This window comes from Symphalangus syndactylus, chromosome 3, assembly GCF_028878055.3.
Source record: "Symphalangus syndactylus isolate Jambi chromosome 3, NHGRI_mSymSyn1-v2.1_pri, whole genome shotgun sequence".
Taxonomy (NCBI): domain Eukaryota; kingdom Metazoa; phylum Chordata; class Mammalia; order Primates; family Hylobatidae; genus Symphalangus; species Symphalangus syndactylus.
Genome location: NC_072425.2, coordinates 141,066,912 through 141,093,735, shown reverse-complemented (window position 1 = coordinate 141,093,735; position 26,824 = coordinate 141,066,912). Strand labels below are relative to the sequence as shown.

General features: G+C 38.7%; 1 protein-coding gene across 2 annotated transcripts in view; it reads right to left on the bottom strand.

The window, feature by feature from the left end:
* VWA5A (von Willebrand factor A domain containing 5A) overlaps positions 1–17,411 on the bottom strand; it is a 78,703-nt gene extending 61,292 nt beyond the window's left edge. For both annotated transcript variants that reach the window (XM_063636595.1, XM_055273570.2), the window contains exon 1: positions 17,174–17,411. The gene's annotated coding sequence lies outside the window, so the exon portion shown is untranslated. The remainder of the gene's footprint in view (positions 1–17,173) is intronic.
* Positions 17,412–26,824: the final 9,413 nt, after the last annotated feature.

The following is a 26,824-nucleotide window of genomic DNA, read 5'->3' as shown; positions in this document are numbered from 1 at the left end:
GTTCACTGGTGACTCTTCACAGCCTGGAGGATGAAGTACAAATGTTATAGCATACCGGGTAAGAATCTTTATCACCAGATCCTGCAGGCCTTTCTGTTCACATGCCCATGTATGAAACTGAGTTGTGGCTTCTCAAACACACTGTGCTGTGGGATGAAGAATGTTTGATAAACCTCTACTAAACTCTTCAATCTAGACTGCTCTCAAATGGTGTCTCTTCCATAATCCCAGTGGAGAAGTTGATTTCTCCTTCATTTCTCTCTAGCTTGTGAGTTACTGATGGAATTCCTTCAGCAGCATACTTTAGAGGCTGTGGGGAACGCAGACCTGAGTTGAATTCCCAGAAACCCTTCTTACTCACTGTATAGCATTGGCCTATTACTTGAACTCCCTGAGCCTCAGTTTCCTCCCTTTTGGCTCTGAATAATACACCTCCCACCTCCCCTCCTGTGGATATTGGCAGGATGATGTAAAATCTATTAAGTACATCACAATGCTGGCTCAGAGCTAAAGCAGTAATTTTTAATTATTTTATTTAATTCCCTCTCCTTCTTGGCTAGGTTATGAGATTCTTAATGAAATTGTAAATCTTAAGCAGCTAGTACAATGCCTTAAGCACCTAGTACAATAATAAGTAGTCAATAAAGTAATGAAATATTACTAATAAATACATTCATAGGCCAGTGCCAATTAACAAACATTTATTGATTAACTATGATGCCAAAGAAAATTAATCTATGTGCTTTCAGAGATACAAAGCAACTTAAAATTAGCCTTGGAAGGACAAGAAAGAATTATATAAAATGATCATAACCATTATACTACGACACAGGCCAACTAAACAGCTCTGACAACAGCAAACATGGTCTCCAATTAAAACTGATTTTACAAAGACATCATAACCATGTTTCATTCCAAAATTAAGAGTCTTATTATCACCGGTTTATAATAAGAACAATTAATCTTTCCATAATAGAAACTATGACTAGAGGAAAAACAAATCTCCAAAAGAAGACCAAATTTATTTAAACTCTCAAATACTTGGAGAGATTTGTTTCCTTTAAAGCAAAGTAAGTAGAAACCAGGATATCTACAAAAATCTGATGAGATGTTTTGTGAGTGACTTTTCTTTTTCTGTAGATCCTAATAAAGACACTTCCTAGTCATTATGTGTTCTCACTGAGACAGTGTTCTTTCTTCTCCATAATCCTTTCCAATTTATTTATTTTATTTTTAATCAACAAATAGTAATCCTACATACTTATGGAGTACAATGTGGTATTACAATATAGGTAGACACTGTGGAAAAGTAAAGCAAGCTAATTAACATATTTATCACCTCACATAATTATCCATTTCTTTGTGGTAAGAACATTTAAAATCTACTCTTTTAGTGAATTTGACATATGTTATAATTAACTATAGTCACCATGTCACTCCATTATGAAAATTTATTCCTCTTACCTAACTGAAACGTTGTATCCTTTAACCAACGCCTCTCCTTTCTCCATCCACCCTCCCCATCTCCAGCCCCATCACTCCAGCCCCAGTAACCACTATTCTAAGCTCTACTTCATGAGTTTGGCTTTTTTGGATTCCATTTATAAGTGAGATCTAGGACTATTTGTCTTTTTGTGCTTGGCTTATTTTACTTAGCATAATGTCCCCCAGGTTCATCCATGCTGTTGCAAAGGACAGGATTTCCCCCCTTTTTGAGGTTGAATAGTATTCCATTGTGTACATATGCCACACTTTCTTTATCTATTCATCCATTGATGGATACTCAGTTTGTTTCTATATCTCGGCTATTGTGAATGATGCTGCAATGCACGTGAGCATGCAGATATCTCTTCAACATACTGATTTCAGTTCCGTTGGATACATACCCAGAAGTAGAATTGCTGGATCATGTGGTAACTCTATTTTTCCCATAATGGCTGCATGAATTTACATTCCCACCAGTAGTGCAGTATGCAAGGGTTCCCTTTTCTCCACATCCTTGCTAACACTGGTTACATTTCATCTTTTTTATGATAGCCATTCTAATCTGTTGATGCTCCTATATGATGAGGTGAGTTTAGAGGTAGGAAAAATGTGTGTCTTCTCCTTATGCATTTTTCTTCATCTCGTGAAAGAGTCTGCAGTTTTAATAAAATCAGATCAGCACAGAGGTCAGCATGGTACGTAGAGGGAGACAGAAGCTAAGGGTGGGAGAATAGGGAAGAGCGTGATTTGCTGGTTTCATGAAGATTTATAAGGTGAAAACATATGGAAAAACTAATGACTCTATTCAAAGAGTTTCCTCTGGGAAGGGTGCTAATGAGGATTATCTGAAATTAGAAATTTAGAGACAGATACTATAAAAAAAAGAATGCCTGCCAATCCAAGTTATAAATTAGCAACAGTTTTTTATGGCTTTTCTACTTGTTGTACGTAAAGGCTATTTGTTTAGAAAGATTTTTACCTTAAGCAAAATATTCCTTTCATTGATACCCTGTGTCGATTCTTCTTTAAAACGAGAAATCACACAGTGACGTCTGAGTTTGTTACTGTGAATGGCTGAGGGCTGGAGATTGTATTTCATTATCCTGATTATATCTTGTAAATTTTGTACCCTTTTGGGAAATGTTATATTCAGGACCCTTGTTTGTTCCTTGGGATTTCACACATCATGCATGTATTTTTTTTCCTTGAAAAATATCGTTGTGATTGGCACGAGTGAGTTTGTCTTCAATGATTGCTTTACCTTCAACGCAGAAATGAGCCATCCATGTTCAGGGTTCTGCTGTCCATGTTTTCTCCTTTCCTTGCCTATACTGCCCCGAGATGTTCTTGCATTCACTGACACAGTGCCACCCTTTTATTGCCATTGGTTATCCACTGCAAGGTACGCACACCATTACACACAAACTGTATATACTGCTCACCACAGGGCCCTGGAGAGGCTGCTAGCTACATGTCAATCTCCTGATGCTTTATTAGGCAGCTACCCTAATCCTGTGCCAAAGAAGTTATGGCTGTCATTCCCATCACATTCCTGAAGTCAAACTGAGACCTATGCAAGCATATACTAAGCCCAGAGGGTAAGTGTTCCTATGCTGCTCTCTCTCTCTCTCTCTCTCTCTCTCTCTCTCTCTGTCCTCTTTCTCTTTCTCTCTCTCTTCCATTATTTCCATATCTTATATCTGCAATGAAATTGAAATACCACAAATTATCTCTGCAGACAGTGTTCATGGAGCTTTCTCAACCTGCATTGCTCACCAGTCTGCAACTCTTCGTGGCCATGGACAGAAGCTCAGACTGAGAGCTCTCTGTAATTCTGTGATTCAGAGACCAAATTTGTGTGTGACCCTCTCCTTGAACTCCTTGATCTCTAGCCTGAGAAACGAAAGTGTGAAACAAGCTTCAAATAAAATATTTAAAGAATAAACTTTATTCATGAAAATAAATGAGAAGATGATGAACTTCTAAAGGAATTTTGAATATTCTTTTCTTAGCAGCTTTCAAAAAAACTTTGCATTAAATAGTACTGTGTCTTTAACTTCATTCCTAAACCCTGTATCTTAGTATGAAAATTTGCTAGTACCCATGCTTTTAAAATAAATATAGCTTATGCGCATAGCAGATATTAAATTGCTATTTATCATTGGATTTGCCTGCAAAGTAAACAATTTTTGGTTCTTTTCTGATTTCTATGGAAGAAGCCTTGGAAGACAGCCTGTATCACTGCAAAAACATCCATTAAAAATCATAATCTCCCTTATGTCAGAACACTGAATCTAAACATTTTTTAGAAGAAAGCTTACTCAAAATTAAACATTTTTCAATTTCTGTACATGAATAAAAAATTAAGATTTTCTCGATAAGGCAGGATTCCTTTTTTGGAATAAAGCTAAGCTATATAGAGAAAAATTCACCTCAATTATCATAATGATATTGCATCTCTTTGTGTTCATATGGTGAGAATTATCTTAGATTATCTTTGATCCAGCTTTTTTTTTCTATGCATAAGAGGAAAATTCAAGGAATGTTGTTTAAATAAAATATATATATATACTTTTAATGCATGCTGACTTCTGTTACTGAACTGCTGGCCTGAGGATTTAATCAAAATGTCAAAGCATCCAGTAGGAGGCAATTGAAAAGTGTGTGTCTCACTGTTAAGCCTATTGCTTATTTCTATATACAATAAGGAGGCAGAATTGAAAGGGAGAATGTAGAAAAGAAATTGATAGTGCTCTGACCAATAATGTGAGACACTAATTCCATTGCGAGAGAGGCAATCTTGCAAATTATCACAGCTTAAACTATATGTTTCTTCTCATCAACACAGGCTTTACTGATTCTGAAAATTAATGTTTTCCCATGGGAGATTTGTAAGGCTAAGCAGGTAGCTCATAGGTAGCAAAGAGGAATATTGAAACAAACTGGTGGAAGTCAGTGCTGTTGGATGTAGCGTGATGAAGGTCAGGGTGAAATTCAGTCTCATAGGTAGGGATTAGGCTTTCTAGAAATTTGATTACTTGTTATAGAAAAGGGTTAGAAGAAGAATTTTCAGAACGATGTGGGCATGAAGGGAATGAAGCAAGATTAAAAACTGGGCATATCTGATTCTGGAAAGGGTTTAACATCTTGGGTGAATTTTTCATGAAAAAAATATCGCAGTATATATTTTATAGAATTCTCTGTATCACACCCATTAAAACATCTGGTATATATTCACAACCCTGGGGGATATTGTGAAGAATAAAGAAAAATAAACATGAGGGGGAAGTGCGGTCCGTTTCACTGAAAGGAGAGGCCTCATCAGCTGGACCGTCAAACTCATCTACAGACCCAGAGATGTCCAAATGGATCACACTACCTAGATGAAGAACCTGCTCAACTGATCATAAATGAGGCATATTTTAAAGGTTGCCAAGTTCTGTGCAATGTTCTGAGGATACTGAGAGCAACAGAACCTGGTTGTTGAGATTCCTTACCATATGATGTAATTAATGTGATGGGCTGCAGTGAAACAGAGCAGGTCACATGCCCAGGAAGGATCTACATGATTAATATGCAATGCCAGCTTCCTTGTGCTGAAGAATCCTCACATATTTGACTCACCTTTTACAAACAAGCATGGTCCACACAGTGGTGGGGTCTGGAAGCTGTGCCTGGGATATTTTATGAATTCTCACTAGAAGTACACATGCTGTGCAGTTGTGCTTCTCATCTGCACCAGTGTCTTAAACTACATCAGTGCCATATTGGATTGAGAGTGTCCTGTGAGTTCGTTTATCAGGCTGTGATAACCTCAGAGCTCCATTGGTGGCAGCTCACCTGCATTCTCTCCTCCATAGCCTCTCCAGGGGTGCCAGGTGTTGAAATGATTAGAGAGCCTGACAGAGCTCAGCAGCAGCAAGAAGGACACACAGTACTGAAGGGACACCTTTCAGGGAGGTAAATGAGAAAAGACATTAGATAAAGCCTTTCCTGTTATGTCCCTGGGGAAGATGACCCAACAACAGGGAGGGAAGGCTAAAGCTTAGGTTATACTGTGGCCTTAGGAACACAGTTACATGGGGAAAGAACTTCAAGATTAGATTTCCCATGCCATCAATTCTCTCTTGCTCTTCCTAGGACCCAGTCAGAAGACTCTCAGTAGAGTTTCTCGGTGGAAACTAGATTGTATCTACCTAGGGAAGGGTAAAATATAAGATCCTGCTAATGACAGTTATTGGGTCAACAGTAGCAAATCTCCAAAGAACTCTGAATTATTCTAGCAAAACCTACATAGGAATGAAATAACCAGAGAAATGGTCAGAAATGAAAATGTACCTAATTTTAAGTGGCATTAAGGGCACTAAAAGTCCTCAGTGATAGGTGATAATAAGATGGAAAGTGAGATATCTTGTCAAATACTGAATGTTGAATTGAGATGCGGGCCAGTTTCCTCTTATCTCCTTAAGACACACAACACATTATCTCACAGCTGCATGATACAGCACAGTTGTTATGTTTTCCAGTGCTCTGTTCCTGAAGACCCATGCTGGCCTCCAACTCATTAATACCCTTGCGTCTACTCGTTCCTGACATTGTTTGCTATGCATCCATTTTAATTATTTACAGGGCCTATAGAATCAGTCTGCTGTCTACTTTTATCCCCAACTATCACTTTTCACTTTTTCTCACCTAGGCTTTATTCTCCTTGGCAGAGAATATGAAAAAGACACATAATTCCCAGTGTAGCTATGTTCAAATGAGTCACACGTGCCACCTCCTTTTAATTCTCAAGAGTTTACCACTTGTCATTGCAGAGTGTTAGAAAAATAAAAGTATCGAAACCTTAGGAAATCATCATGGAAAAAATGGGGCTTTTGATTTTAGAAGAAAGAGTGTGTACTAAAACTTTGATCTCTTTCTCTAAACACAGAGAAATTACAGTGAAAATGGAATAAATACTAACTACAGTTGAAAACAAGAAAAAAAAAATTCTCTATTGTGTGTGTGTTTTTTTTTTTTTTTTTTTGAGACTGAATCTGGCTCTGTCACCCAGGCTGGAGTGCAGTGGCACGATCTCTGCTCACTGCAACCTCCGCCTCCCGGGTTCAAGTGATTCTCCTGCCTAAGCCTCCTGAGTAGCTGGGATTACAGATGCCCGCCACCACGCCTGGGTAATTTTTTTATTTTTAGTGGAGTCAGGGTTTCACCATGTGGGCCAGGCTGCTCTTGAACTCCTGACCTCAGATGATCCATCCGCCTTGGCCTCCCAAAGTGCTGGGATTACAGGCATGAGCCACTGCACCCGGCCTATGATATCTTATATATAAAAAATATATAAGTTTTCATTCATGGTTCCTGGCTCATAACTCCCATAGCTCTAGTTACGGTCTTTTGTTATAATGTTGGGGCACTTAGGCCTCAGAAAACAGAATCTCTCTGGCCTTTTCCTGCTCTCTTCTCACCAGCCCAAGCAGGACTCTAATCTTCCCCTGCCTTTCTGATCTGGGGTCATAAAACTGTCATTCCAGAGAGGGTCCTGTCCTGTACCCAGGAGGATGGAATGTGGCACAGAGAGGCCAAAAGGAATCTGAACAGGCAGGACTTGCGAGGTTTCCCCACTCAGTCTATTAATGTTAGATCATACCTTTGTTTTCCAATCATATTTCTACATGGTTGCCTACGCTTTGATCTTGCCCATCCAATGAAGCCTCTATAAAAGGCCCCAGAAAACAGGGTTCAGAGAGCTTCTGGATAGCTGAGCACACGGAGGTTCCTGGAGGGTGTTGTACCTGGGAAGGGCAGAGAAGCTCTTCACCCCTTCCCTGATACCTTACCCTACACATCTCTTCATCTGTATCCTTTGTAGAATCCTTTAAAATAATCTGGTAAGTATAAAAACTGTTTTCCTGAGTTCTATGAGCCACTAGCAAAATAATCGAGCCCAAAAAGGGGGTTGCAGGAACCCCAACCCTACGCCAGAATTTCCAGAGGCCCTGACTTGTGACTGGAGCCTAAGTAGTGGGGGGTTGGGAGGGCAGTCTTTCTTGGGGACTGAGCCCTCAACCTGTGGCATCTGATGCTATCTCTAGGAGGACAGTGTCAGAATAGAACTGGAGGACACCCAACTAGTGTCTGCAGCAGAATTGATTGGTCGCTTGGTGTGTGGGGAACCCTCTCCCCACAACAGAAGTCCCCCATATGGATTATTGCCGTTGAGTGAGACAGTAGGAAATAGGCACATTGAGTGTCGTTTATGCCACTCTCAAACTATGAAAAAAAAACCCAGAAGATCCTGAATCAGGGCACCAACACCACCCATCTGAGACTGAAGACCAAAGCTGCTCCAGCAAGCCTGGAGCAGAAATCCACTAGCCAAGCAGGCTGTGAGGCCGGTGCCACACCTCACCAGGGTCAGGGGTTGTGCTGGAGAATAATTCAGGAGGGACTCACAAATGAGAACTGTGCAGGAGTTACGATCAAAAGATGTATGGAAACGAACACTCTTAAAACAGACACAACAAACTCTGAAATCAGAACAATTTACAGCTTAAGAGATACAAATACTCTGGGAGGCCAAGGCAGGTGGATTGGCTGAGCCAGAAGTTTGAGATCAGACTGTGCAACATGGCAAAACCCCCATCTACAAAAAATACAAAAATTAGCTGTGTGGTGGAGATGCCTGTAGTCCCAGCCACTGGGGAAACTGAGGTGAGAGAATGACCTGATTCCAGGGAGGTTGAAGCTGCAGTGAGCTGTGCCACTGTGCAGCCTGGGCAACAGTGAGATCCTGTCTCAAAAAAAGAAGGAAAGAAGGAGAGAGAGAGAGAGAGAGAAAGGAAAAGAAAGAAAAGAAAGAGAAAAAGAAAGAAGGAAAGAAAGGAGAGAAAGAAAGAAAGAGAAAAAGAAAGAAGATGGACTACAGCATCTAAAAGAATTTAAAATATAAGTGTTAAAGAGGCCATAAAAGGAAAAATATTATTTTGAAACAAAAATAGAAAATACTGAAACAGGGCAAGCAAAAGTTATGACAAGATGCCCATAGAAATCTTATAAAATTAATATATTATAGCAAAAATTTTAACATGATAACTGAATATCAGACTAACAAAAATAAATTACTAAACCAGAAGATTTAGTTCTGAGAATCACCCAGAAGTAACATACAAAGATTTTTTTTTAAATAAAGAAAATTAAAAATTGATAATTTTCAGCATTTTCTCTAGGTATTATATCCTGGTTTTATGAAATTCTAGAGGTAGGTGTGCTATTGTTTCTCCATCCTCCAATTCCTATTTTATATCACCCCTTGGAAATCTTTCTTTTTGTTCTCTAATTTTTATTTTTTAAAGTATTTTCGGAGCTCATAGAGCCCCCTCCCTTTCAACCAGCTCCATCTAGTAGGCTCAGTAGATTCCAATCACATTAGGTGAGAATTATCAGAAGATTCATTCAAGAGGATTATTTTTTCCTTTTCAAAACTGTAAGAGGTGTTGGAACCAGAGAGACTCCCTCTTGAATAGGGTCTGGGTAAAATGAGGAAGCTGCTGGGATGCGTTCCCAAGAGGCTAGGCATTCTAAGTCATAGGATGTTTATAGTGAAGGGAACAGGTTAACAAGGTTTACCAAACAAACCCAGGAAACAACAGACCCAGGAAATGTCCTGATGTCCCAATATATTAGGAACAAAAGCATTTTTAAAGATAATAATAGAGATTCTTGTGGCAGACAGTAGTTACACAACGATTAATAATCCTGGTGTCCCAATATATTAGGAAAACATTTTTAGTGTAAGAATAAGTTTCACTTTAAAGATAATAATAGAGATTCTTGTGGCAGACAGTAGTTACACAACGGTTAATCCCTTGTAGTGATGGCCGCTTGCCGGTGGCCCGGAGCAGCCGCTGTCATCACTCCGGCTGCAAGGAGGCGGGGGTGGTGGCGGCAGGAGCTGCTGCGGGAGCAGCAGTGGCGGTGGTGGGTCCCCTATGTCCTGTGTCCCCAAGGCGGCCGACTGTGCCACCCCTATCCTGCCACAGCCGGCAGAACCCGCTCCCAGGCACGGAGCCTCCATTGCTCTGGACCCTGGTCCCATCGCCGCTCTCACCTGCAGCAACTGCTGGGAGGGTGCAGGGAGGAGGTGGAGCTGGGCCTGAGGCAGTGCCATCCTCCACGGAGCCGGTGGGAGCTAGGGACAAGGGCAAGAAGGAGAACCCTCTCCCCCTGCCCCCAAAGCCTACCACCCTGAGGGCCACCGCATTGGGGCTGGGCCAAGCTACCCTCCAGCACAATCTGGCACTGAGGGGCAGGCAGAGCATCCGGACCCCCTACCCCAGGCTGTGAGGAGACGTGGCCAGGGCTGCCTGCAAGCTCCAGGGGGCCAGGGGAGCCCCACCCTCCCAGGAACAGGACCCTGGCATCTCTGCTGTCTGTACCCTCGGGGACCCGGAAGGCCCTCCCGCGAAGGCTCAGGGTTGTCTGCTCCCACTGCCTAGCCTCTCGCTACTCCTGGCACCCACTCCAATCTCAGAGCAGGGTTGGGGCTGAATGAACCCTGGAGCTGTCACAGCCCGGCTGGGTGTAGCCGGGCGTGTGCACGCTGTGGGCAGCACTGATACACCAGCCCCCTGCTGCCTCGGCCCCCTCCAGACTTTGAGCATCCAGGAGCACAAAGGCTGGGTATGGGGGAAGCTGAGTGGTGGGGGGCGGAGGGCAGCTACGTGCTGGCCTGCAGGTGCCCCTGGGGGCTAGCAGCCTGGGCGCCATGGACAGTGGCAGGAGGCAGAAAGGCTTCTGGGTGGAAGGGGGCAGGTCCCCCAGGGAGGGTCTGAAGGCTGGGGGCCAGGCTGCTGATGGAGTGGGGTCTTGTGGTGCCTTTTCCAGGCCTGCCCATGGCCACCCATGGACCAACTGGCACACACTTCCTCTCCTCTGAGGTCTATAAAAGCCCTGGGATCAGCCATAGCAGAGTAGATCAAAGGATGGAGAGATGACAGGATGACCAGCAGTAGAGAGGAGTTACACTCTCTGCTGAGAGCTGCAGAGGCAATGGGATGACCTGATGCAGAGAGGAGCCACCCACTTTAGAGCCTCTTCCCTGCTTGGAGCTGCAAACAATGGGAGGACCCGCAGCAGAGAGGAGCTACCCTCAACACTTGTTGAGATGACCTCTGTAGCAGAGAGGAACTACCCTCTCTGCTAGGTCCCCTCTGAGCTGTTCTATAGCTCAATAAAGCTCTTCTTCCTCTTACTCACCCTCCACTTGTCTGCATAACTCACTTTTCCTAGTCACAGGACAAGAACTCGTGACCCAACGAATAGCAAAGCTAAAAGAGCTGTAACACAAACAGGGCTGAGACATGCCCCTTGCTTGCTCGCTACATTGCAGGCAAAGAGAAGGAAAGAAGAGCTGTGGCCCTTTGGGGATCCCAGACCTGGGAGCTCCCAGAACCAGGGCTGTGACTCCCTCTTTGGGGCCCTGTAATCTGCAAACTTCCAGGCACCACCATGGTCCCCAGTGCCCACTGTGGAAGCTGCTTGCAGTGCGCCTGGTCTGGCCACAGCCTTGCAAAGAACCAGCACCCATGCCGGCACTTGGAGTTGCCCACCCCACTGCAGCAACCAGCCTGTCTGACTGTGTGCAGTGGCCAGACCTCACGCTCGCTCACATACCCTTCACCGCTCCCATCTTACTCACCCTTTGGAGGCATGGGATCAAGGCCAGTAGCGTGAGCCAAGCACAGCCTGCAAGGCCAAGTAGGCAGAATGAGCCCAGTGGGCCCCAGCAAATCTCAAGCAAAGGCGCCACTGGCCACAGAAGTTTCCGGTCAGAAAAGTGACACTCCGAAGATCCCATAACAGTAGACCTCCCCCACAATTGTTTTGCTTTGCTTTTTATATATAAACAAGCATTGTACCTAAGGTGGACACGTTCTTCCTTTTGCTTTTGGGAATGTCCTGCTCTGCCTATGGAGTGGCCATTCTTTCACTCCTTCACTTTCCTAATAAACTTGCTTTTGCTTTACTCTGTGGATTTGTCCTGAATTGTTTTTTGCACAAGATTCAAGAACACTCTCTTGGGGTCTGGATTGTGACCCTGTTCTGATAAAACAACTTAATGTTTTATATTGAAATGTGCTAATGTTGAATTTGTAAAGATACAATCAATAAAGAAAAATACAAAGAATAATTGTTTTTAATCTACTGAAATCTATCGAGAAATAACCACTCAACAATTTGGTGATCATCTTTCCACCAAAGACACATGTATATGCTACAGACACAAATTTACACAAATAAATAATATTATAGCTATGATAGTATACTCTAATTTTCCTATTCCCTAAAGCTTTTTTTCACATCAGTAACAGACAGCTGTCTCAATTTGAATGACTATAAAAATTCATTTTATGAATAAGTCAAATTATTCTTAACCAATTAATAGAAATATTTTTCCTTAAGAGTTTACAATAATGAACAATCACTTTAAACTATCATCTCAACTGAGACACCTATTTCATATGTAGAGTTCATTCATATGTGTATAATCTTGGTTATTTCCCTGCTTTATAAAGGCAAAGGAACATAGTTATATTCTTATGTCTTTCCCCAGATTATTTTTACATCACTATGAAAGGAAAACCTTTTTATATTACTTGTTAAAAATTTTTCTGACGGTCATAAGTTTGGGATTAAGCTTTCAGTTTTGGGGCTCTCCTGCCCTGCCCGCATCAGGTTGATTAGATCAGACGTATTTCACTGCCATAATTTTCTGTTTTTCTTTTCTTTCTTTTTCTTTTCTTTTTTTTTTTTTTTTTTTTAAGACGTAGTCTCACTCTGTTACCAGGCTGGAGTCCAGTGGTGTGATCTTGGCTCACTGCAACCTCTGGCTCCTGGTTCAAGCAATTCTCCTGTTCAGTCTCCTGAGTAGCTGGGGCTAGTATTATAATCTTTGCAAAGGCAGTTCCAAGAAGGGGAAAATAATTCTGTCTAAAAGAATTCTTTGGAGTATTTATAGTTTCAGAAAAATAGAAATTTATGTGTAAAAACTGAAACTAAGGTAACATATTATTAACTAAAACAACCAGATAGCAAAACATATTTTAGAGATGAATCATTACATTTTAGAGGACATAGAACAATTTTCCAATCAAGGTGAGTGTCCTAAAAGTTTGCATTATTAAGGAAACTTTAAGGGGATGATTTTATAAAAATTATAAAGAAAAGAAGTGCAACACCGTGCATTTTCTCAAGGCCCATAGTTTTGTGAATGTTTTCCTGTATCATTTTATCAAAAAGGGTCTGACAATTCTAAATGCTATTTCTTGCTATGGTTTTATGGGAAGGGGAAATCTTTTCTCTTTCATTTTTCTGAGATTCTTAAATGGCAGCAATTTTTAATAAAAAAGGCAAAAATTTTTAAGACTAAGATCTGGAGATTAGTAAGTTTTCACAGAAAGAAACAACTTTGAAAATAGACAGTGAAAAGGGCAGGAAGAATTTTAACAAATGCAAAATGAGGAATATAATAGGATGTTTTTACTTGCAACCAGGAATTAAAATGGAGGAGAAAGTAAGCTGTTTCTTACCTCTATCAGTTTCAAGTTTACTTAGCATTTTTGATTTGGAGAAGAAAGGAAAATATATATGTCAGAGATCTTTTAGGAAAAGCAAAATGAAACAAAAATACGTATGAGTTATGGGAAAATAGAAGAAAGAAAAAGGAGGCCGCGAGCAGTGGCTGACGCCTGTAATGCCAGCATTTTGGGAGGCCGAGGCGGGCAGATCATGAGGTCAGGAGATCAAGATCAGCCTGGCCAACATGGAGAAACCCCGTCTCTAGTAAAAATACAAAAAAAATTAGCCGGGCTTGGTGGCGCATGCCTGTTAATCCTAGCTACTCGGGAGGCTGAGGTAGGAGAATTGCTTGAACCTGGGAGGCGGAGGTTCCAGTTAGCAGAGATCGCGCCACTGCACTCTAGCCTGGGTGACAAGAGCGAGACTCCGTCTCAAAAATAAATAAATAAATAAATAAATAAATAAATAAATAAATAAATAACAAGAAAGAAAGGAAAAGGAAACGATGTGGAAAAGGTAGAAATAAGTCAGTTTATTCCTGTGGGACTACATAAGACAAAAGGACAAGCACTTCTCTCTTTCCTTCTCCATCGCAAACCTTTCCGTCAGATTTAGTTTACGTTTTATCAAACTGTATGTCACAGAATAGTCAGAATATCCTGTAACTGGGAAATTCCTTTTATTCTGTTTTCTTTTGTTGAAAGTAAAACTCGTATCATGTTATTAATGTACAATTTCCTGGGTTAAAATTAACTTTTGGGACTTCCTGCCAAAGGAATTCAAGCCCCGTTCTATAGAAGGAAAAAAAAAAGTCAAATTCCCTTCTCTACTAGCTCAGAAGAGGAATGAAGAAGGTATGTGCTGAAGCCGCTCTGTCGTTCTTGTGCAGTCTATAAACATAGGCAGGGTCCTGTGACCTTTGCCAGCTGTATTTCCATCAAGACTTTCTCTATTCTTACCTGAAACACCTTGTGAACCCAATGGCTGCTTACACACAAAGAGTCGTGCATCTACTGACACCAATTTGTAAAAATGGTAGCAATTGACTGGTTATTTAACTGGCTCTCTGGAAAGACTATAGCACATGGTGGTGCCATCAGAAATCATAAGCATCACAGACCTCTCTAACACAGTTCTAATAATCATTGCAACCATTCTTTATCCTATTGATTCAGCTCCAGGGTCTTTATTGCAAGCTACTTGTTAGTGAAGAGCAGTCTAGTTGTCGGTGCCCCAATAGTGCCATCTGCCGGCCAATGTTAGGTATTTCACCTTAATTCGGAGTCCTGTTTCAAGGGCGGGATTTCAAAATCAAGAGTACTACTGGAAATGGAAATCATTGCCTTACCAAAATCAGAAATTAGAAGACCTCTAGACACTTTCTCCCCCAAAGCCATGAACATCTTCCTCTAAATGAAAATTCGTATAATGGTACACAATTTGTAGGTGTGAAAGAATCCTGTAAAATGATCTAGTTCAACCTCTTCATTTTATAAATGTTAGAACTAAAGCCACAGAGACAAAACAATTTATTCAGGACCACACAGGCTATTATTAGTGGAACGACTGTTAGAACCCCGGTATTTTGCTGATTCACACATAAGTGTTTTTTAACATACTATAAGCAGGAAAGATATTTCTAGTCTTTCCCACTTCCTCATCTGAGGCCACTATGAAAGAACACTACTATTACTATTACTTTCCTACGCCTCCACCATGGGAACAGTCACACGCGCGCACACACACACACACACACACACACTCTCTCTCTCTCTCTCCCTCTCTCTTATAGTCACAAAAGGATATTCTACTTATAATCAGAAATCCTCTTTAAACAAGAATTAATATTTCAAAATGTGAAAACCTACAAAAATAAAATTATTGAAAAATAATTATAGTCTTTTTTTAAACTTTATTCTGACAAGAGCATTCTAAAACCTTCAGCAAACAGATATGTCAACAAGTAAACGGTTTTAAAAGGGGAACTAGGCCAAGTGTGGTGGCTCACACCTGTAATCCAAGCAGGAGGATCACTTGAGCCCAGGGAGTTTGAGACTAGCCTGGGCAACATGGTAAAACCTTGTCTCTACAGAAAATATAAAACTTAGCTGGGCATGGTGTCACATGCCTGTAGTTTCAGCTACTTGAAGGCTGAGGTGAAAGGATCGATTGAGCCCAGAAGGTTGAGGCTGCAGTGAGCTAGGATTGTATCTCTGCATTCTAGCCGGAGAGACAGAGCAAGACCCTCAAAAAAGTAACTAAACTTTATTTTTTGTATAATTAAACAAATCTGGTTAGGGCTCCATTTTATTCCACAACATGAAGTAGTGTGTGTGAACACGATAGCTGTGACACAAACAAGGCTGGCGATCTAAGGTTTCTGCTCTACAGAAGGTAGCTAAATAGACATGAGGGACCAAGCAGAGTGGGTTCTCCACTGGGAGAAAATGTGAACTTGATAACATTTAATGACCTTTTCACTATAAGTTTCATAATTCAGTTTTTCTGCATAGTACTGATATGGGAGCAGGGCAAGGAAGGGCTGAGAGGAGAATGGCGGGTCCCCAGCGAGGGCTCCACCCCTGGACCTGTGCCCACGGAACTAGGTGAGAACAGGCACTCCTGTCTTCAGGTCCAAATGCTGCATTTCCCAAGACCACCCTGGCCCACCATGTCCCCATCCTGTGCCTATAAAAACCCTGAGACCCTAGTGGGCACAGACACAGCAGCTGGACATCGTGAGAAACACATCAGCAGAAGAACACAGAAGCGGCGAGACATCAAGAGGAACACTTGGTACAATACTTGGTAATACTTATTTATGAAGTACTTATTGCTTGCCGGGCATTGTTCTAAGTTCTGTACACACTTACATACTTAATATACTAAATATATTATCTCATTTAGGCCTCAAAACAACCCTACAAGAAGTAGACATCACTGTCATCTTCGTTTCTCAGATTTCCGTGCTCAACAAATGTTAAATGAATAAATTCTAATTTTATCCTTGTAAAGGGAGAAAAAAAAACAGTTATAAATTGTATCTTTGTTGTTTTCCATTGACAAAATTATTATCCAATAAAAGATTCCATCTTGGAAAAAAAAAAAAAAAAAAAAAACAGAGGAACACTTGGGTTGAAGAGCACACCGACCGGCACCGGCAGACGCCGGCAGGCCGTTGACCAGTGGAATGAAACGGAGTTTAGCTGGAGCAGTCAGAGGAGAGTCACGCCGCTGAGCTGACTCCATGGGAAAACCACCTTCCCGCTCCCCTTCTGGCCCCCCATCCATCTGCCGAGAGCTACTTCCACCATTCAATAAAACTTGGCACTCATTCTCCAAGCCCACATGTGATCTGATTCTTCTGGTACACCAAAGCAAGAACCCCGGGATACAGAAAGCCCTCTGTCCTTGTGATAAGGCAGAGGGTCTAATTGAGCTGATTAACACAAGCTGCCAACGGACGGCTAAACTGAAAGAGCACACTGTAACACACGCCCACTGGGGCTTCCGCTGTTAACATTCACCCTTAGACGCTGCCATGAGGTCAGAGCCCCACAACCTGCCGGTCTGCATGCTCCCCCTAGAGGTTGGAGCAGCGGGGCACCGAAAAGGCGAGCCACACCCCCATCGCACGCCCTGTGAGGGGGCTAAGGGAACTTTTCCCACTTCAACACATAATCTACTTTGGAAATAATTTAAATCAGTTAATTAAATGGGGAAGCAGGAGCCGAACAAAGAGTGCCATATAGGAAGTTACAATAGATAGAATGAAATTGTACCATCATGTTTTTATCCCCTGAAATAGTTTATATCATTTCTGTAAGATTTTTTTCACTACATTCATCCATTTCTCCTTTCCTCTCATTCAAAACCACCGTGTTATACCATCCTGTCTCACTGTGGAGATATTCCTTTTCTGTAGCTTAATAAAATTGATTTAGCACTCAACTTTCCATTTTTTCTGCCCACATTTCATTTCATAATTTTTCCTTATATTTAGGTAAGATTGGAAAGAATGAGTCAGAAAGTTAGACACCTAGAATGGGTTGCTTACACGTCCTCCCTTTAAGTCCTTTATCTTTGCCCTTATTGTATCCTAACCACTCACCTCTTTGTCCTATATGCTAGAGATCCACAGCTCATTTTCTATGCCATGATTCCTGGTCCCCATGTTATTTCTCTTCTTGCAAATCATCAGATGATTCCCTTCTTCTCTGCTCCCAATCAAATTAGATAGTCTGGCATGTAGCTAGTTCTTTTAGCAGGTAGCCCCACCACCAGTCAGGATATCTGAGCTAGGGTCAAGGAATAGGGAACAGCTACTCAACACAGCCTCAGATGATAATGATGACACAGACCTAAATGTGTATGTGGGAACCAATGAGTTCTAGACCTGGAAATACAACCCTAGAATTGGGTGAATGTAGCTAGACAGGGTTTTCTTTTCTCCCACAATTGCACATAAGATCTAAGACCTTACTTAGTCTGTGAAAGGAATGAATTGTGTGAATGTATGTGTCGTGTAATTTGGCTCATTAAGCAATTCAATTTATTAAGTATAACATTGATGCTGATTATTGGACCTAAAAGATGTAAAATGAAAAAACAAAACAAAATTGGTTATGTACAGACACAATGCATTTCACTTAATTAAAAAATGTATCTGGCAACCTAGATGCCTGAAATACAGAGCTAATAATGTAGATTTCTGTCCACAGGAGTTCACAGTATAGTGTTTATGTGAATGTGGGCTGGGGAGGGTTACATGAACAAATTCCAAATCACTATTTTAAGCTTAATCATAATTATGTTCTAGACACAGTGATAGGAAACAAGAAGAAACCAGTGCAGTTAGGCTGGATTAGGGAGAATGTCCCAGAGTAGAAGATAACAGAACTATGCTGGTAAGAATAGAATGATACAAAGTTGTCTTTTTCTGAGAGCCTATCACAGACCTGATAGTAAGACACTTTGAGCAAATTATCTCATTTAATTTTTACAAAACCAGAAGTCTATGAATTATTATAGATAATACAACTGAGACTCTGAGAGTGATGAGGTCAGATGAGCCACAGACTCTCGTCGCCAAAAATCATATGATTGTCCCACCATTATCTCTCAGTGAGAGGCTAGAAGAGGAAGTGAAGGATGCTTATGCAAAGATATAGAAACACAAATCATAAAATAGTTCTTTTCGCATTTTAGTGTTATGAAATGGCTGGAGTTTGACTGTGTATGAAAGGAGTGATCAAGCACGAGAACAGATGAAGACAGGAAGCTGGTCTCTTAAGGGCTTTGAACATGTTGTCTTAGGTCAGAGTTTCCTTTGTGGTAAGTGTGTGAATAGCCAGCATGGAGCATGCTCTAGAAAAACATCAGGCTGAGGACATGGAAGTGATGGGACTAGGCACCCATAAACCTATGCTTAATACATAGAAAGTAGAACCAAGGGTATTATATTTTCAAAGCTGAATAGAGAAGAAGGCAAGCCAGGAGAAAACAGTGAAAAAATGGATGCAATTTTAATGGGGTAGAAGAGAAAGTCTAATGAGAGAATGAAATGACAGACCTAGAAGTAAATGTTATATTCAGAGTGTGATATTCATGTTTGAATGTTCAGAAGTGGGCAGGTAAGGGTGAAGGCAGGATCCAAGAGATGGTCCTGGGTGGTGAACCTGAAATCAAATGAAAGTGAACCACATGCATGAGAGCTTTGAGGCTTGGGTGATAAATGGCTCATCGCCGAAGACTTTAAGCTTAAAGAAGGTTGTAGTAGGCTTGGGTTGCAGGAAAAATGTACCCTTTCTACCAAATATTTCAGTGAATATTCATGCATTATTGTAAGAATAGATGATTTAAAGGGACTAGGATAAGAGCTGCTTAGACTTCATCAGGAGAGAAGGTTTTGAAGACTAGAAGTAATGAACTGAAGAAGCTCAAACCTGGCTCTCTATGGGAGGGTTTTGGAAGATAGATTTATTTTTTCTATTAAGTTAATTTCAATATTTTTAAAATGGTAAACTTTACATAAACATCTGCATTTCTAGGTTATTTGAAATGTCAGAGGCATTATCAACAATTAACTTGACAACCAATATGTAATAACATACCTAGTTTTTTGAACATAGAGAATTTTAAGATAAAAAATACAAATTCTGTTTAAAGAATATTCTTTTTTTTTCAGTTAAGACAGAAAGTGGAAGTAACATTCTAAAAAGGTAAGGTTGTATGAGTCTTTATTTACAACAAAATACAGGGAGAGTTATATTAGTCAGTATAGAATAGACTATGCTGTGATAACAAGTAAACCCAAAGCTGCAGTGGATAAACACAACAAAGATTTATTTCTCAGTCATGAAAAGTTTTAGATGGAATGGGAGACTCCCTCAATAGCTTCCAGAGTCCCCATGTCAGGGGGAGAGAGGACAGGAAGGTCACTCAGGTTGATTTTGTGAGCCATCCTCCAGAGTGATTTGCATCACTTCACCTTATATCCATATCCCTTTGGCCAGAACCCAGTAGAGTGATCCCAAAGCAACTATTAAGGAGTCAAAAATACTCTATATGTTTTCAGGGAAATAAAATAAAACATAATTTGGTTTACATATAGCATTGCCTTTGTCCAAGAGTTTTTACAGAAGACAATAGGAAGAGCTGGGAAATGGGCTATTAGAGCATGGGAGAATCGTGGAAACAGCACACAGCAGTTTCAGTATATGAGTATGGAAGGTGCAGAGCTTAGGGATGGAGTTAGGGGAGGACTTGCATTCATGGTGATGATTGAGAATAACCAGGATAAGAGCCACGGTAAAATTAAATAAAATTAAGGCTTTATGCAGATGCAAACAGGTGATATTGGAGTCTTGGTAAGACTAGGAGAAAATAGCATGATCTGTGAAGTACTGAGATTAATAGAAGCTAAAAACATCTGCAGTATCTGATCTAGGTGATTCTGAGAGTAGAAACTTCCTATTTCATGCATAAATACTATGAGGTTTTGAATACTATCGGCTTCAGAATACTTGTATGTTTCTATATTCATCAACTGTTTTTGCTTATGATTATAAAACAGGAAGAAAAGAAGAAGAAACTTGCTATACTACTGCTGAAGAGTGACAAGCGGTGGAGGATGACACAGATAAACCTATATTTTAAATTTGTAATATCTAACTCTTCACAGACCCAAGGTAATTTAATATAATTAAAGTATGAAAGCCACTGATCTATATAAAATGGACTTTTTTATTAGAAATGTATTAATCACAAGAACAAACCAAGAAAAAAATTAAAATCTGAATAGATTAAGGTTCATGAAACAATTAAAAACCATTTTCCAAGAATTAGGTATAAAAATTATATTAGAATCAAATGACTTTGTACTCTATTTCAAGAAACAGCTGATCCTCCTGTGTTTTTCTTTCTAGAGCATAGAATGTTTATCCACTTCATTTTATAAAGGTAACAAATCTGAAACTAAAATTAATTCCAAAAACATGTCACTAAATCCATAATTAAAATGGATGTAATCTCTGAATAAATTTCAAGCAAATGAAATACAAGAAATACTAAATGCCCCATCCCAATGACTACTCAGTTTGTTCTAGCAATCCACAGATAATTTAATATTGGTAATGCATTAAATATTGAATAATAAAGTTGAGCATGCATTAAATATTGAATAATAAAGTTGAGCATAGTAGCTCATGCCTGTAATCCCAGCACTTTGGGAAGGTGAGGTGGGAGGATCACTTGAGGCCAGGAGTTCAAGGTTACTGTGAGCTATGATCATGCTACTGCACTCCAGGCTTAACGACAGAGCGAGATCTTGTCTTTAAAATATAAAAAATTAAAAAATAAATAAAACAAAAGTTTAGTTTTATGAGATAAGCAGAAATTAAACTTCCACCTGTAATCCAGTAAATATCAGGTATATTAAAGAGTTTATTAAAACAAAAAAAAAACCCTAGAAATATTTATCAGAGATGAGTTATAAGAATTTCTAAGTTTAAAAACAATAGAAAAGGAGAAAAAAGATTAGTGCTCAGTAACATAAAAAAAGACTTCTGTACCTAAAATATTGTAAAGGAAAACAAAGAACAAATGAAAAGGTGAATGAAAATGTAATGCATATGAGAAATTAATATTCTAAATTTATGAAGAATACAAAATAATGTAAAATTTCTCAGGGTCTCATTAAACATTTACAAAGGTCAATAACTGATTTTATACAAAAGAGGATATTCAAATAAACATATAAAACATATATTACCTCATTTGAAATAAAAATAATCATTTCAACAAGTTATTAATTTAATAACCTTTATGATAGTATTTTGCATAGTAAAGGGGGAAATATATTTTTAGGAGTTGCTATAGCATTTCTCTAAAGTATTGTGGCAGTGTGTATAAAACAAACAAAAAACCAATATTCTTTGACCCAGCAATACCACAGCTAAAAATATAATAGAGATGTGGTAAAATCTTTAAGCACAAATATGTTCACTGTGGAGTTATGGTTAATGGTGAAAAACTAAAATCAAATTATAAGCTTAGTAATATAGGAATAATTATGATTATCATATTGATAAAATAGAATATTATGCAGCTTTTTAAAATTTCCTTATTAATATTTTATAGTGATAATGGATTTCTAGCGTAACAGCTTGAAGAGCTCTGTGGAACTACTTTCTAGCAAAACTGGTGAAAAGAACCATTTAAAGTCTCTAGAAATAGCTCTAAGGATATATAGGAAAAAAAGAAACATTTATTTGAGAAAATCAATTATAATTTGGTAATAACAGAGAGAGTTTCTGGAATTTGAACTGCGATCTGCACCCTACCATCCCTGTCCAGCCCAGTGACATGGAAACTCTGCTCCAGACTGGAGCAGCCAAGAACACAAGGCTTTCTTTTTTCTCAGCTTCCAGTCAGAGGGCTATCTTCCCAGAAAGTGAAGGATGTCAGCATGTCTCATTCTTTCCCCAGCTACTTGTTGCTGGAGCTAAGTTTCAAGTTAGTATGGCTAAAGGTGAGGGGCTTCCTTCTTCTTTCCAGTCCTTACCTGTGGGATGGAAGATCAACCTCAGTTGTGACATTGCCGAAAATACAGGAGTCTCAACTGACACTGCCCCAACCCATAAGCTCATGGTTCCACACTAGGAAGAGTAAGCTAAGAAGAGCTGAGGTTACTACCCATTTCTCACTCCCCACTGAGTACTTAATTTCTACAGTGGGGGTGTCACTCAAAGACAAGCAGCCATTGTGCCCACTTCCAGCTTCAGAGACCTGCCTCAGAGATTATGCCTAGGGGAAAAAGCAGAAAATGTAGGAAAGAAACAGCTGGAAGGAGCAAGCATAGATCAGGACAAATCTCAAACACTGATTGACCCTCTGAACTATTTCTATAAAAGACCCCAAATATGACTGGGTTAGTCTACAGAACAATTTAGGTCCCAGGGCATTATTGAAAACAGCACAACAATTTGTCAGCAGTTAGTGGAGCTGAATGGCTAGGTGTGGCCAGGGAAATAGACAATTAAAGTGAACCCTGCCCAAAACACTGTTACCTGAGTATAGTGAGACTTGACACCACAGAAGACATAATAGACTTCACTAAAATTTTCTGGCCAGTCACTAAACAAACAAGCAAATAATAATAACATGCCCTGGAGGGAGATGAAAACCAGCACCCAGATGCTAAAATATATTCTCTAAAATGCCTAGCTTTTAACAAAAAATTACAAGACATACAAAGAATCATGAAAGCATGGCCCATACATCAAGAAAAAAAGCAGGTTAGAAAACAACAACAGCTTGTGAGAGCAACCACGTATCAGATTTTAGCAACAGACAAAGATTTCAAAATATCCATTTTAATTGTGTTCAAAGAACTAAAAGAATTCATGACCAAGGAAGCAAAAGAAGGTACGATGACAATGTTGCATCAAATAAAGAATATCAATAAAGAGAAATAGAACAAGTAAAAATTCTGGAGTTCAAAATACAATAACTTAAATGAAAAATATTAAAGGGACTCAAAAGTAGATTTTAACTGATCAAAGAAAGACCTAGCAAATGTGAAGATAAAGATAAATCAATATAGAGCATGAAGCCAAAAAAACAAAGAGAAAAATAATAAAGAGAAATGAAAAAAGATTCAGAGAAATGTAAAACACCATTAAGCACACTAATATATGCTTAATGGGAATACCAGAAGAAGCAGAGAGAATGAGAGAGAGAGAGAGAGAGCATTAAAAATATCAGTAGAAATAATGACTAAAAATATCCCAAATATATAAAACGAAAAACAACAATCTGCATATCCAGGAAGCTCAATGAACACTAAGTACAATAAGCATGAAGAAATCCAGATAAATCATAGTAGAAATATTAAAATCCAAGCACAGGAAAACAAATGTGAAAAGCATCAAGAGAAAAAAGTCTCATCACTTACAAAGGAACTCCAATAAAATTAGTTTCTCATAAGAAACAACAGAAGCTGAAAGGAGGGGGAATAATCATTTCAGTGCTCAAAGAAAAAACTAAAAGTCAACCAAAAGCCTACGTACAACAAAGCTATCTTCAAAAGTGAAGCTAAAAATATTCTCAGATAAACAAAAATTAAGAGACTTTGTTTCTAGCACATCCACCCTACAAGAAAGAATGAATTTATTCAGACTGAAAATAAGTGACCCCAGAATGCAATCTGAATTCCCATGGAAAAAGAAAAAAAACTGGTAAAAGTAATTATGTAATTATAAAAGATAGTATAAATGCATATTTTCTCCCTTCCTTTAACTGGTTTAAAAGCAGTTGTATAAAACAATGTGTATGTAGTTTAGGGCATATAACATATATAAATGTAATATATTTGCCAATAATAGTAGAAAAGAGGTGGGTGGAAGCAGAGCTGTATTGGGCTAAGATGATTACTCTAGACGGTAATTTGAATCCACAGAAAGAAAGAAAGAAAACCAGAAATAGTAAGTAAGAAGTTTATCATAACCAAAGCTATGAATATATACTTGCTTTCCTTTCTTCTCTCAACTTTCTTTAAAAGACATGAAATTGGTGGGGTGAGAGAGCATCATGAAGAATAGTTAATGGATGGTGGGCTTAATATCTGGGTGATGAATTGATCTGTGCAGCAAACCATCATGGCACACATTTACCTACATAACAAATTTGCATATACTGCACATGTACCCCAGAACTTAAAATAAAAGTTGAAGAAAAAAAAAAACTCTCCTCCATAAAAGTCAGCCACGATACAGGCATTATACTATAAAAAAGACATGAAATTATATAAGATAACAATTATAGCAATGCATTGTTGAATTATAATATCCATGTATGTAATATGTATAACAGTAATAGCACAAAAGAGGAAAAAAGAATAGCATTAGATAGAAGTGATGTTTTTGTATTGCTCTGGAATTAACTTATTATAAATCTGAAGCTAATTGTGGTAAGTTATGATGTAAGATGGGAGGCCCTTGAGATAATGACTCAAAAAATACCATAAAAATCATTAAAGAAATTAAAATGCTATATTTGAAGTTAATGTAAAGAAAAAAGTAAAGGAGAAATAGAGGAACAAAAAGACATAAAATGAGGCATATAGAAAACAAAAAGTAAAGTGGTAGGTGTAAATCCAACTATATTAATATTATCATTAAATGTAAGTGAATTGACAATTCAATCAAGAGTCAGAATTGTCAGACTGGACAAAAAATCATGATTCAGCTACATATTGCTTACAGGAGACACACTTTAGACTCAAAGATACAAACAGAATCAAAGTAGAAGCATAGAAAAACATGTAATGTAAACAGCAACCACAGGAATGCTGAAGTGGCTATATTAATAGACAAAATAGACTTTAAAACAAAAAAAATTACTAGAGCTAAACACAGATACTTTTTAATGATTAAAAAGGTGCCTCTATCAAGAAGATAAAATTATAATAATATGCACCGAATAACAGAGCTACCAAAATACATGAAGCAAAAATTGACAGAAATGAATGTGTAACAAAGACAATTCAGGCCAGGTGTGTTGGCTCATGCCTGTAAATCCAAGCACTTTGGGAGGCTGAAGCAGGCAGATCACAAGGTCGGGAGTTCAAGACCAGCCTGACTAACATGGCGAAACTCCATCTCTACTAAAAATACAAAAATTAGCTGGATGTGGTGGCGGGTGCCTGTAATCCCAGCTACTCTGGAGGCTGAGGGAGGAGAATCATTTGAACCCAGGAGGCGGTGGTTGCAGTGAGCCGAGATTGCATCATTTCACTCCAGCCTGGGCAACAGTGCAAGACTCCGTCTTGAAAAAAAAAAAGGCAATTCAATAATAGCCTATTTTTAATAATGAATAAAATGACAATACAAAAGATCAAGGAAATAAAAGACTGTGGAACAACATTATAAGTCAACTAGACATAAAAAAAAACCTATAAAAACTCAACCCAACAACATAGAATACAGAGCCTTCTCAAGTTTATATGGAATGCTCTCAGGGATAGACCATATGCAAGTCCATAAAACAAATCTTAATAAGTTTAAAAGGATTGTGATCATACAAACTAAGTTCCTCAAACAGAATGAAATAAAATTAGGAACTGATAGTAAAAGGAAACTTGGAAAATTAATAAATATGTGAAAATCAAACAATAAGAAGTTAAATTAGAAAAAAACGTACAACAGACAAGACTTATGTGATGCTGCTAACATGGTACTTTGAAGGAAGTTTGTATTTTGAATGCCTATCGTATGAAGAAAGATCTGAAATCAATAACTTAATTTTCCAGCTCAAAGAAATGAAAAAAGGAGCAAACTATATTTACAGCAAGCTAAATGAAGAAACTAATAAAAGTTAGAAAAGAAATTAATAAAAGAGAATTTTTAAAAATAGACAAAATTAATAAAACTAAAAGTTGATTATTTAAAAGGATCAACAAAACTGACAAGACTTTAGCTAGGTTGACCAATTTAAAAAGAAGAATCAAGTTATTAGAATCAGAAATGGGAAAGGAGACATTACTACCAACCTTACAGAAATAAAAAAGACGCTAAAGGAATAGTATAACTGTATCAATAGACTAGATAACTTACATAAAATGGAAAAGTTATTAAAAAGACACAACCTACCCAAACTGACTCATGAAAAAAGAGACAATCTCAATAGAGCTATAAAAAGTAAAGATATTAAATCAATAATCAAAAATACACCCACAAATAAAAATTCGGGACCACATGGCTTCACTACTAAATTCTACAAACTATTTTAGAAAGAATTGACACCAATTCTTCACAAACTCTTCCAGAAAAAAACAGAAGAGGGAAAAACTTTTCTCAACTCATTTTTCGAAAGCAGGATAACCCTGATACCAAAAATATCAAATCAAAGGAAAAAAAAGAAGTCAATATCTCTTATGAATATGAATACAACAACCCCCAACAAAATCTTCCCACACTAAATCCATCAATATATAAAAAGAATTATATACCATGACAAAGTGAAGATTTATCCCAGGTATGCAATTTTTGATTGACATTAAAAAATCAACTAATGTAATACACTATATCAAACAACAACATCAAAAACCCCCACCAAACCACATGATAATTTCAATAGACAGAAAAATCATTTGACAAAATCAATACACTTTCATGATGAAAAAACATTCAACAAACTAGGAGTAGAAGGAAACTTCTTCAACATGATCAATGGCATCTATAAAAAATTCACACAGCAAACA